The 12,925-nt window shown below is 37.2% G+C and overlaps 1 pseudogene across 1 annotated transcript; it reads right to left on the minus strand.

Annotated features, from left to right (window-relative positions):
- Positions 1–1,166: 1,166 nt before the first annotated feature.
- LOC307107695 (pre-mRNA-splicing factor RBM22-like) lies at positions 1,167–2,870 on the minus strand (annotated as a pseudogene). The gene is made up of 2 exons: positions 2,602–2,870; positions 1,167–2,105 (listed from the first exon to the last, which is right to left on the minus strand). The product of its transcript is annotated as a pre-mRNA-splicing factor RBM22-like (transcript).
- Between the last annotated feature and the right edge of the window lie 10,055 nt (positions 2,871–12,925).

A 12,925-nucleotide genomic window follows, 5' to 3' on the forward strand; every position in this document is an offset into this window, starting at 1 on the left:
CTTTTTTTAACTTTATATTTATTGTTGACACTATTACAGATGTCTCCCATGTCCCAGACTTCTGTAAAAAAGTGTCAGAAACTAAAGAAAAATTTAGCATAGAGAAAACAGTGTTCATGAAAAGTTATTAAATAGAAAATGAATTATGTTTTTGCCACATTGATTTTAGAATTATTAGCAAAAGAAAATAAAAAAGAAAATTAGAGGGAAACCAATTTTTTAATTGACCCATTTTAATTTTTTAAAAACAAAAAAACCCCAAAACATCAAATTATGTTTTACCATCTACAATTCAGTTATATCCAAACATTCTAAGACCTATCAGAATTCCCTGCCCAAAAGCAAGGAATTAAAATGAGACACATGAAGGTGAACCCTAAAGTTCAAAGTTCCAGCCTAAGTCACAAGTCTTCCATTCAAACACACTCCAATGCTTTTCGTTTCAGTCTGTTACAGTGTTTTATAGGAAGTTCTTTAAAATAATTTCATCCCAGACACAAGGTTTCTTCAATGATACACAGCTTCGTGACATTTGTTTCCATCCCATAGAAAACCAAAGTAATTTTTATTTTTGTCTCTGTTTTGGTAGCATAAAGAAGCAAAACTATTAGCCAGATTCCTTTAGTAATCAATGAGGGAGAGGTAAGAAGAGACCTGGGCAGAGCCACCTACTGGATTCCACTTCTCTTTCTGAGGGTGAGACTTCAGAAGTGTTAAATCACACTTATGCCACTACAATGATTAGTACTAGTAATCCTTCTTTAGATGATAAAAAGGAAAGTACCTAATGGACATAAAAATGGTCAAAAGATTCTTTCCGCAGTTTAATGACCCCCATCCAAAAAATAATACAAAATGAACATTTAATTGGGATGGTAACTCCGTTGGATATTCCAGTTCACCCCATTGCTTGCTCCCCATAGCAGTAAGGGAACAGGCATTAAGTTTTATTAATAACGTTATAGTAGTAACCAGATGTGTCGATGGCAATTTATTTGAGGTCCATCAATCAAAGCATGGCTATTGCTTTCTGACTGCCCACATCTGAACACATTCAGCTACTATGGAAACTACAAAGGAAGGAAAAAATACATTTATCCCGAGATATGTTTCCTGGGATTTTTAAGGACCCTGTCTTCCGTGAGCTCCAGAATTGTGATAATGTGCTAGGGGCGGCTGTGTTTGCCAGCATGAGCTCCCATTCTCTGAGGGTCCTGAGAAGGATAGCGGATTGATCCTGGAGCCCTCGTGACAGGAGGAGGTGATCCCATTGGGTGCAGCATATGTGGCCCAAAACCTGGGGGTGACCGCAGGGCGATGTTCACCACAGCCGGAGGGCCACTGAGGGAGAGGGGGTGGCGGGGGCGGGGAGGCAGGTTGAAGTAGTTGGCAGAGGTTTCTGCTGCTGCAGGAGGAGGAAGAAGGGCTAGTGGCAGGCCTGGAACGGGCTCCAGCTTGATGCCAGAGTCTGCGGTTCCGTCCTTCTCTTTTCCTTTTCCTCGGGCTGCTTGGGACCTTCCCCATTTCACGTTAAGTCGACGGCCATCGACAATCAGCTGATTAAAGGACTTCTCCGCAGCCCCTTCTGCAGCTTGCCTTGTGGCACACTGGATGAAAGCCCACTGCTCTCTCTGCACCACGGCGATCGTCCAAATCTCTCCAAACTGGTAGATGTGATCTCTTAGCTCTGTCTCAGTAATGGTATCGCCCAGACCACCAACATAGTGTGGTGATAGTCTTGTCTTCTGACGGGTCCAGACGAGGCGCTGATTCCATAATATCGGTCTTTAATGTTCTGATCAGCAAGGGGGTCATCTGGATCTGGGCTTCTCGTGTCTGTATGGACACTCCTCTCCTCTCTTACATTCTCCTTTCATCCAGAAGGAGCAAACGTGGGGTCGAATCCTTCTGTAGTAGGGTGTGGTCCAGGCCGGTTAGAGCAGCATGTCCCTGGTGGCTGTGGCTTTCCCCAGCATGCCAGCTGCATCAGAGTCAGACATCTCCCTCGCCATATTCTGTGTGTAGTACTCTGTTGACATCCGACTTTGGCATGTCATCCTTAGAAGACAATCCTGCGTCACGAACCTGGACGGGCAGACCATACCCTAGATCAGTGGTCCCCAATGTGGGGCACATGCCCCACAGGAGGGCAATTTGATTTTTAAGGGGGGCAATTCAAGAATGAGTTATCGACAGTGAATTCTATGCATTTCTTATGGTTCTAGGGGCCTCATATACAGTATATAAATATACATTGTAACATATTTATGCATTTCAGTTCTCTGTTATATGTTTTGAAACTTTATTTGTTATTTTTTTCATATCACTTCATATTATTATTACTTTTTTTTTTTAACAATTTCTTAGTGATTTCTTCCTCGGGACTTTAACTGCATTTTTGTGCTTTTATTTTTCTCTTTCATGGATGCCATATTCTTTGGAAGCTTGTTTAGACCAAGTTAATGGCCTTTTAGGCTTCCTCCACTTGAATAGGAGTTCACTTTTTGGATAATAAGAATTATATGTCACGGGGGAGTGGGCATCAGGATTTTAGAGATGCGTAGGTGGGGCATGGCCAAAAAAAGGTTGGGAACCGCTGCTCTAGATCCAAGAGGCAGGTCTGACAGACATTCTTCAATTTACTACAGGTTTGGCACGCTTCAGTCTTCTTGAAACACATGCAGACTCCGGGGCACCAGCAAAACACTGAATGGCCTGGCACAGATTTTGCATTCCTTACTGTACTTTTCTTTGGTCATTCGGCTACTAATATATGGGTTTTCTCCAAGACATGTCTGGTGCAGAATGGGGAAGTGTGCATGCTCCCAGTTCTGCATGTTGTAGGTGTTGGAACCCACAGAAGTTGCCATCTTGAGAGCGTCCAGAGGCAGCGGCTGCCTCCAAGTTGGAAGAGAGGAAAGCCACAATCAGGAAACCAATTTTTACTCAATAGAAAGATGACGGGAGATCTTGTCATCAAAGCTGCCAAAGATGGACTCTGCAGTGACAGGGGCAGCTGGGAGGGGTCAGTAACAGGGTTTGGTCTCATATAAATGCATTTTAAGTTTCTTTTCAGAATTTAGATTGTGTGAGTCAGTGACTAAAAAATCCCTCATTTTGGTAAACCAACATTTTTAGAATAATCATTTGTCAAATAAACGTCTAAAGACAAACTTATTCAGTCACTGACTTACATTTTATATTGGTGTCGCATGGTACTGGTATAATTGTCCCCAATACCATAAGTCAAGAAATTTTACTAAAGACAAATGAGGGTAATAACAAATCTCATTAGATGCTGAACACCATTATAAATTATCATTGTTGTAGGTATTTAAAGCTGTACCTCCTAAACTGGTAATTTATTTTCTATTTATGTATTCAAGTTGAGTTCCTACAGCATCACCTATATTCTGTGCTTCTTTTTCTGATACTGTTTTATTTGTATAAAATAAATAGTAACTTTAAAAAATACATATATATATATAATAAATATATATTAAAATGTCCTAAAATTAAGTAAAATTCAGAAGTTTTTTTCTTTAAAAAGTGTTATTTATAACATCATATTTTGAAATCAGCAATGTATTATAAGTTGAATGCTTTATAAAATTTGAAGGAAACAGATCTTAATAATAATCAAAATATACATTCCTTTGTCAAAAGATGTAATACCTAACATATCTGAAGATGCTACAGAAGATTCTGCACTTTATTCACACACACACACACACACACACACATGCACACACAAGCACACATACACAATTTTGGAAACATTTAAGCAAGCAAAGTAAGTGTGAAAGAAATTAAAACATTTTATCATTTTGGAAGGCTTATTAAGCGTATTTTTCAGAATTACACAACACACATTCCTAAACACAAACATGACATGTATGTGACTGCCCCTTGTCACAACTCTGCTATGACACATGGCATGGCAAATACTATTTTGCTGCCAAATCTGAACAGGATTCTACATATTAGCAAACTCACCAAGAAGATATGGTGCTCATTTTTGTAAGAGAGCAGAAAGGTCTATTATCTCTTATTTATACATTAACAACTTAATTAAAAAATTATTATATTATAAAGTTCCTGTGAGTCACAAACTTTAACTCCTACAAGTTAGAAAAGCAGATAAACATCGACTGCATGAAGAGAACACACTCTGAAGGAGCAATGCTTTTTTGGACAACCCATGGGAATATATTGCATTTCACTGTGTCCCCAGGGCTCTGTGATATTACTTAGATTGTGGCAGGCCTATATTCCTGGAAGCTTCTATTTGTTTCCTTCACTATTAGATTATAAAGTTTTCAAGATGAGAAAATAAAATATTAAGTTTTGAGTCTCTACAGTCACTGGAGCAATCTTCTTAGATAATAGTTGCTCAATAAATATTAATTGAATTGCATTTTACCATGCCTTTAATTCACCTTTCAATGTATAAAATATTTTCTTCTTCTTCTTCTTCTTCTTCTTCTTCTTCTTCTTCTTCTTCTTCTTCTTCTTCTTCTTCTTTTTTTTGCATTTTAAATTGGCAAAACACATTTGGCAAGCCAACAGCATCTTTAATTAAGTAATTTTAATATGCCTCTCTAACCCTGGAGAATCTTTTAATAAAGAGATTAAAAGCGGTGAATTTGTATGCAATGCACTCAAGGGGACAATGTGTGACCCAGGTGATGGAGAACAGCATTTTATTGCAGTGCATTGGGCGCTGGACGCTAATTACAGCAGTTAGAACATTTTCTTAACGTTATCCATCCATGAGAAAGTCACATACACAGGGGGCAGATTTGAAAATACCCTTTAAAATAAAAAAGAGCATGAAACATTTAAGTGGAAACATATATTAGAAGTTAAGAATCTTCACTTAATTTCTTTTGTATTCATTAGAGTTACATCACTGCCAGTTTCCCCCTCTGACTTGGACATTGCTGTAGAAACACAAAAAACGAGTGTTTATATATAGACAACACACAGGTATTGGAAGCCTTGAAAGCTATAGTAATTTACATATGAAGTTTCTGTAAGAGAAAGTGTCAGAAGCCAGTTCCAGCATGTCATAATTGCAAGAGTTTCATCAAAAGGTTGATGGAACTTGGGGACTCAACAAGGGCTGAGTCACATATGTTATTGCCTGCTGGAATGGCTAAAGGAATTTCCCCAAACCTGAAAAGGGATGATTGTTTACTGCCAGACAGCTCAGGGCATCTTAATCTACATGTTATTGCCTTCCTGCTGGCCAAACACCTGAACAGCCTAGGCTATTCCCCATTCTGACAATGGACTCTGTAGACAAAACCCTACCCTTTGGAGTGTATATCTCCACCTTGCCTTAGAAAAATTTGTGTTAATAAAAAGCAAGGGGTCCCTGAGACAAGGGGAACTTAGCTCCTTTAGCTAAGCTCCTCTGACCCCCAATGCCTTTCAAAATTATGTTTCGTCACTGGACTCTTACTCAAGTTACACACAGCCTTTCTCCAGATTGCTGAACACTTCTTAATACCGGAACAAGAACCCCGGCAAGGAAGCCTAGTGTTATCTTTCCACTCTAGGATATTTCTTTTCACTGTGAACAATTGCAGTTGTGACCATTTTCCTTCCATATATTGCAGGGATTTATGAAATGTGTCCCAGTTTTAGGAGGTCATTTTATAGTGGCCATAAAAATTAGAATGGTCTCAAGTTAACAGACCCAAATGAACAGAATATATCAGTTAAAAATCAGAATGCAATCTTAAAATAAATGTCACTTATAATCTCCTCTGCTTGTAAAAGAAAGCTGTGCTGATAGTTCTATTTATTGCCTTTTAAATCAGTTGTTGATCCGGGAATAAACCAAAAAGGGGAGAGAGGGCTTTCTGGCACAGAGGGGTTTCTCCCACAGCTGACCAACACAGAGAAATGAAAAAATGGCCTGTGAGACCCCACAACACACAGCCCCGAGGGTCATTGAGAACCTCCTCAGAGGCAAAGACAAGTTACTACAAATTCAATAATTTAGTAAATATTTCTACCTAGGGGAGACTTTCAATAAACAAGAGAACGACTTTCTATTCTGGGGGTGGGGTGGTTAAGTTTTCTTTTAAATGGTGGAAGAATATAACAAAAAAGAGAGGAGAGTCTATTTTTGACATTTTCTTTCTGAAATATAATGTCCTAAGGGGAATGGAGAGACATAAACAGAATCTAAGAATGAGTTTCCACTCACTTACCTGATCAGAGGGAAGAACAAGATTCCCTGATGCTCTGGGGAAGAGAGAAGAGAGGTGGAGAAATGGATCAGGAGCTCTGTTTTGGTTGCCTCTGACACAATTCCGGTCAAGCCCTGTGCCAACACCAGACACACGATGACAGTACCTCAAGAAGACACCAGGGAGCAAAGAGCTACACAGTGAGTCCAACCATGTCCTCAGAGCTGGATCCATGCATTGGCTTGGAGACAAAGTCACAATGATTCCAACTCTCCAAGCCTGGGGTACAGGAGTAAGAGCAGCCAGAGGGAAGCATGCGGGTGGTCAGTGATGATGCACCTTTTTGTGCCCGTCTTTGTGGATCACTTACCAAGATCAGGGCATCCAGACTAGCAATCACTTGAGGAAAATGAGCATGACTTTCTCCCAGCATGCCCTGGGACCACGTGTTCCTTCCAAAACTCAAATGCAGCCTTAGGAACAGTTGATAGGATAGTAGGGTTACAAGAAACTGATATTTAGTCATGCATCTGATGTTAAAAAAGCAAATCACTGAAATTAAATAGAAGAGACTAGAGGAAAGACATAGTTCTTAAGTGTTTAAGATGTGGATAGAGAATGCTCTATAGGCACTGTCCTGGGCACTACGGGGACAAAGGCAAAATGAAAGACCTGGCTGCCGTTACCAGATGGTTGATAGTTGGCAAGGGAGAAAAATATTCACCCATAATTGAATAACATATATGAAAATAAAAGTTAAGTGTGCTGTAACCCATTATAGCAGATGCATTGTTTTGTGTGTTTGTTGGGATTTGTATTGGGACCAGAGGAAACCTCTCTGAAAATATTACATTTTACTGAGACATGAATCATGAACATGAGACATTCAGATAAATATAGGAAAGTAAAGGATTTTAAGAAGGGGAACACACACACACACACACACACACACACACACACACACACACACATTCAGATAAATATAGGAAAGTAAAGGATTCTAAGAAGGGGAACACACACACACACACACACACACACACACACACACACATCAATTTCTGATGTGGAAATTGTTTGATGCTTGCAAGCCTTGGAAGATGGCCACTAATTCAGATTTTCAACTATTCTGAGGGGAAGGTGGAACCCTAGCCCCCACATTTCTCAAGGGTCAACTATACTTTTTATGTAACACTTCCAGAGAAGAAACTTGCCTTCCCACATTAGCCAAAACCCCTTAAACTCTTAAGGTTCAATATCACTTTGGTCCAAAAGGTTTCCAGCAAAGATGATTCAGAGAAGATGCCCTCTTCCTTTCATGAAGAAAAGAGAAAATGAGCTTAGGCAAGATTCCTTGTGAATAAGCATTTTATCATCACAAAGGCTTCTAAGTCTAACATAATTATTTGAATCACCTTAAATGATTTTTTTCTTAGTTGTGAAACTTAAATTCATTCATTCCTAATAAATTCATTGTGACATTTAATCATCTAGTAAATTTTTTCTCTGAAGGTTTAAACACTTAAACATCTGTTATTATCAAACAGCATGATGAAACTGCTCTTTTGAAAGCATCCCACGCAAGGTTAAAATAGAGTAGGAAAACTGCAACAAATCAACCTCCCACAACACATCTTAATGTTAATATTTCTCATTTTAATCAGTTTTCCTCTTAAATTGTAGGTCATTAAAAGTTACATTATCTTTAATTGGACTTCCTAATCTTTAGATTCCAATCATTTTGATTCATAGTAATCCACTTAGATTATATATTATCTACTCTGGTTTACTTAATCATAAAAATACTACATATGTTACTTGAAATATTTTATTTGCTAATCATAAGCTGACAATGATATGTTTGTGGAGAATGACATTTATGCTATTAGAATTGGAATAAAGTTACTTTTACCCAGGTGGCCATAGAATATGTAGAGCAACAGTAAATACCATCTACTAGGCAGTCATATATGAAATGTTTAAATAAATAGTGTTAAAAAAGCTATTTGGTAAAGTTAAGCCCATTTAGGGACTGAGTTATATATCACAGATTTTATCACAGTCAGAAATGCATGATGCTTTTGTATAGTTGTAAACACTTAACACTGAAGAAATTCTGGGTAACTATCTTACAATACATTAAGAACTGTTGTTTACAAAAATTGTTAAATTATCCCCTTACCTGGGAGGCACTCACAGTCTAATGGTGGTAATTCTCAAAGTGGAGTATTAGAGTTCTGTGTCATAAAGGGAAGAGGGGAGGGTAAAGGTCTGTGCATGAAAACAAGCAAAACAAAACCTATTCAATGTTATGACATGCTTTTTTTTTTCTTCTTGCATTAGAGAACTGAATACCATTCTGAATTACTTTTAAACTTGGAGCTACTATTTTACAATGAAGAGTTGTTCACTATAAAAACACTTTCTTCCCTAGTAAATTCTAGGCTTCATAAGGAAGGAAACATATCGGTTTTATTTTATCACTGTGTATCCTAGTACTATGTGCATAATATATGCCCAATAACTCCTTGTATAACTGAATATACAGACTAAAGTTCAACAAAATCTTATTGGGTAGTGAAATATGGGTTGAAACCATTGTGAAACAAAGCAAGAAGTGAGTCTGTATCTGCTATGCGTCCCCTTTCCTGCTTGATGGTGACAAGAAGCCTGAACAGGGGTTCTACTGCAGTGCCAGTAAGACAGAAGCTTCAGTCGATGAACACAAAGGGGTGGGAATCCTGAAGTTATGTCAGTGGACAGAGAAGATGGGTTAGAATCAAAAATCTTCAGGTTGACAGGGAAGCCCGTGGTGGAGGTGATGCTGTTCCTGCAGATAATGACCAGGCAAGCCAGCATCAAGATGCCTTATGACCAAAGAGATCAGAATTTTCTATATTATAATGAAGGTAATATGGCTAATGACACAGCTATGAGCCATTTGGAGTGGTATTGTTTCAAGAATTTTTAAATTTAGAGGGTAAGTTATTTAACTTAACAGGATATACAATAGTCCCTTATCAGAAAAATGTAAATATCACAGTCTGTTTTTATGGGTTATGAGGAGGTTGAAATGAGATCACCAAGAGATGTAGTGGATCTTACTGAGGCAGATTTTAGTAAGTTATTGCTAAGCAACCAGTGGCAAAGCCCATGCATGGATTTGAACTGTGAGTATTATTACAAACTAGAGGCCCAGTGCATGGATTCGTGCACTGGTGGGGTCCCTCAGCCTGGCCTGCACCCTCTCACAATCCAGGACCCCTCAGGGATGTCAGATTGCCAGTTTCGGCCCAATCCCCACAGGCCAGGCCAAGGGATCCTAATGTTGCACGAATCTGTGTACCGGGCCTCTATATGCATATAAGATATTTGGTTACTCTCTTTCCTTCCTCCTCCCTTCCCCTTTCCCTCTGAGATTCATCAATTTGTTCCACATTTCCATGCCTGTGCATTGAGCATCTGCCCCCTGGTAGTCAGTGTGTGTCTTAGCTACTATTCAAATGGTCAAACACTTAGTATATTAGCCTTTTAGATGGATAGATGGATAGATAGATAGATAGATAGATGATAGATAGATAGATAGATAGATAGATAGATAGATAGATACCTTCCCTGCCTTTAAAGTATTATTCCAATAGTTTCAAAATCTTAACCCAAGAACTCTATGAAGATGAACAACTACATAATCTAACAGTGCCAATAAAAAATGTATAGTGTAGAGATGCATGTTTTATTTTTTTAGAACTGACAATCAGATTTCATTGGCATGCCTGACTGTATTAGCTTAGCTCCGTGGTCGGCAAACTGCGGCTCGCAAGCCACATGCGGCTCTTTGGCCCCTTGAGTGTAGCTCTTCCACAAAATACTACGGCCTGGGTGAGTCTATTTTGAAGAAGTGGCGTTAGAAGAAGTTTAAGTTTAAAAAATTTGGCTCTCAAAAGAAATTTTAATCGTTTTACTGTTGATATTTGGCTCTGTTGACTAATGAGTTTGCCGACCACTGGCTTAGCTTGAAGAGTAAACCATCATTATCAGATAAACGCATTCCTTCAGGTTCCATTTTTTCTGTATTAATAATTTATTTAGAGCACTGCCACACCAGCTGCCCATCCTTGTAGGAGGTGTTTATTGCTCTTACATTACACCCAGGTTTGAGGCCAGAGTGTCAACATACAAGCAATGCATCTGTGTGGGACTTTTCTTATCCCAGTGTGAATCAGAAAGTCTCCAAACTGTTGATCTAGAGTTCACCATTTCATATGACAACTAGACATGAACCATCTAGATATACAAGACTGTACTATATCCGGATATTTTGTATTTGCTAAGAAATAAAAAATTATAAAAATAAGAATATGACTGAACTCCATTTTCAATCCAGGTACTCTTAGAACTCATGTTGACTTGTCATATTTAAACAAACTATTGCTTTCTAGTGAAAAGTGCTGTGGCCTCTGTGAAAGCCACCAATAATAAAGATATGGACATTTTTATATTATCCAAGTATATTTCCCCATCAACAGACTGCATGAGGCCAGGGTCATTTTTTTTTTTAACTAACACATCAGAAAAATGTTAAACCCATGAGGAGCTCCTATTTCATTACTTTAAACACCCAATAAAACTACTCAGCATCATTAGACCCAGAAGCAATAAAATACTGGCCAATTCCTATGCATAGGTAAGAACAGAAAGCTTAATATATGGATGCTATTGTAAACAAAACTAAATAAAAGATCAAAGAGGATGATCAACAAAGATGTGAAAATCATTTCAATGCCAAAATTCAAACTTTCTTTTATATAAAAAAAATCAACTAAGTAGAATTCATCTATGTCTAAATCTTTCTATAAATCTATTTCTTCATTTTTCTGGAAAAGAAATAGTTTTATTCTGTGAGGACATATCCTATTATTAAGTGCTTTTCTAAAAATGAGAAATACTATTCTAAAATGTTTTCCTTTTTTCAAACAGATGGAATTTGTTTGATTTCAAACAACAAAGGACTAAAATCTTACTGTATAATGTGTTCTTAGCACCTGACATTCAGAGGTATGGATGATTGATAACTTCACTTTACTTAGCAAGGGAGATTAATCTTTATGTAGATTCAAGAGTAAAAAGAAAGAGACATTTACATTTCTCACTTAAACCAGGATTTCTGTAAGTCAATTTTACAAGTTATATGCATATATAACTCTGTTTTTGTTTAAATGCACCAACATTGACGTTTCTTATATAAGGTAACCACTGCAAATTTGAAATATCATAAATTTATAATTTATGTATTTGAGGTTATCTTCTATCCTTTTATGGCAGTTCACTGAGTAATGTAGAACACTATTCAATAACTACTGGACATTAGTTTCAAAAATGAAATATGGATAATGGAAATATGATGCTTGCATCTACAAATTCTACATATAAATTACCATGTGTTCACAGTTAATATTAATCACAAACTGACATGGGGATATAAATGCAGCAGAGGGAATACAGTCAATAATATCATAGTAACTATGTATGGTGCCATGTGGGTACTGTAAATCTCAGGAGGAAACCTGTAAGGTACATGGTTATCTCATTACTCTGCGGTATGCCTGAAACTAACACAGAATAATATTGAATGTAAACTGTAATTGAAAAAAAGAAAGACTAAAAGGTTAATACTGTAAATTAAATAAATAAGTAAATAAAAAAAACCACATCCACAGGGAAATTGCAATGAAAGTATGGAAATTACTGAAATCTCACACAGTGAGATCAAAACCCACATTATAGAGATTGTTTTCACTCTCCAGCTCCTCTTTGGATATTTCTTGATCTTTATAATTTACAGTTTGATGTTTCATGCCTATCAAAGAACAGGAGATACAGCTAATGCCCAGATAAGCCAGAAACCTTTCAGGCTCCATTTCTAGTGAAAGGGTAGATGAAGTATAATCAGCAAAAAGGAAATTGTGCTGATGAGGTCTATGCTACAATGTAAAGAAAAAAAACCCTACGTCTGCCCTCAAGCCTGTTAGGTTTAAAAATAAACACATACACAAACACACACACATGCCTAGGCTGAAAGCCTCAAGTTGATTCTTATGAATATAAGTAATAGATATGGTTTTATAAGGACACACCTTAAAACAGGCCTCAGAATATTTCTACAAAAATCAACTCAATTATTTTGCCGTCCAATGAAAGCAGCATTCATAAAAACAAAATCAGAACCTTTGAAAGAACTATAATTGAAACACTCTCTAAGATTTATTTTTAGAAATATGGCCAGAGAAAAGGCACAAAAATCATTTTTAGAAAGAAAACGGGTACCAGTCCAATAGTAGTGGAAATGGAAACAATATTGTGACAAAATTTATGCCAACGTATGCGTGTCCTAGGATAGCATGAACAATCTCATTTAAAAAATTCTACCTTAATAAAAAGACTCAAAAAGAAGTAAATTGAATCAAAAGTTTAAAAATCTAGCAAAATGAAAACAAGCATGCATAACATGACATCTATATAATTAATTATACATGGAAATTTACTAACCATTCAAAGAAGAGATAAATCTAAGCTCTTATAAATTCTACAATTTTATACAAAGAGGGAACACTTCCCAACTTATTCTATGTATCATGCAATATTCATATAAAGACCATACAAGGGAAAAGTAATAAAAGAAAATCACAGGAGCTTTCATTCAATAACTTAGAGGCAATAATTCTAAA

This window comes from Cnephaeus nilssonii (genome assembly GCF_951640355.1).
Source record: "Cnephaeus nilssonii genome assembly, chromosome: 11".
Classification (NCBI taxonomy): Eukaryota; Metazoa; Chordata; class Mammalia; order Chiroptera; family Vespertilionidae; genus Cnephaeus; species Cnephaeus nilssonii.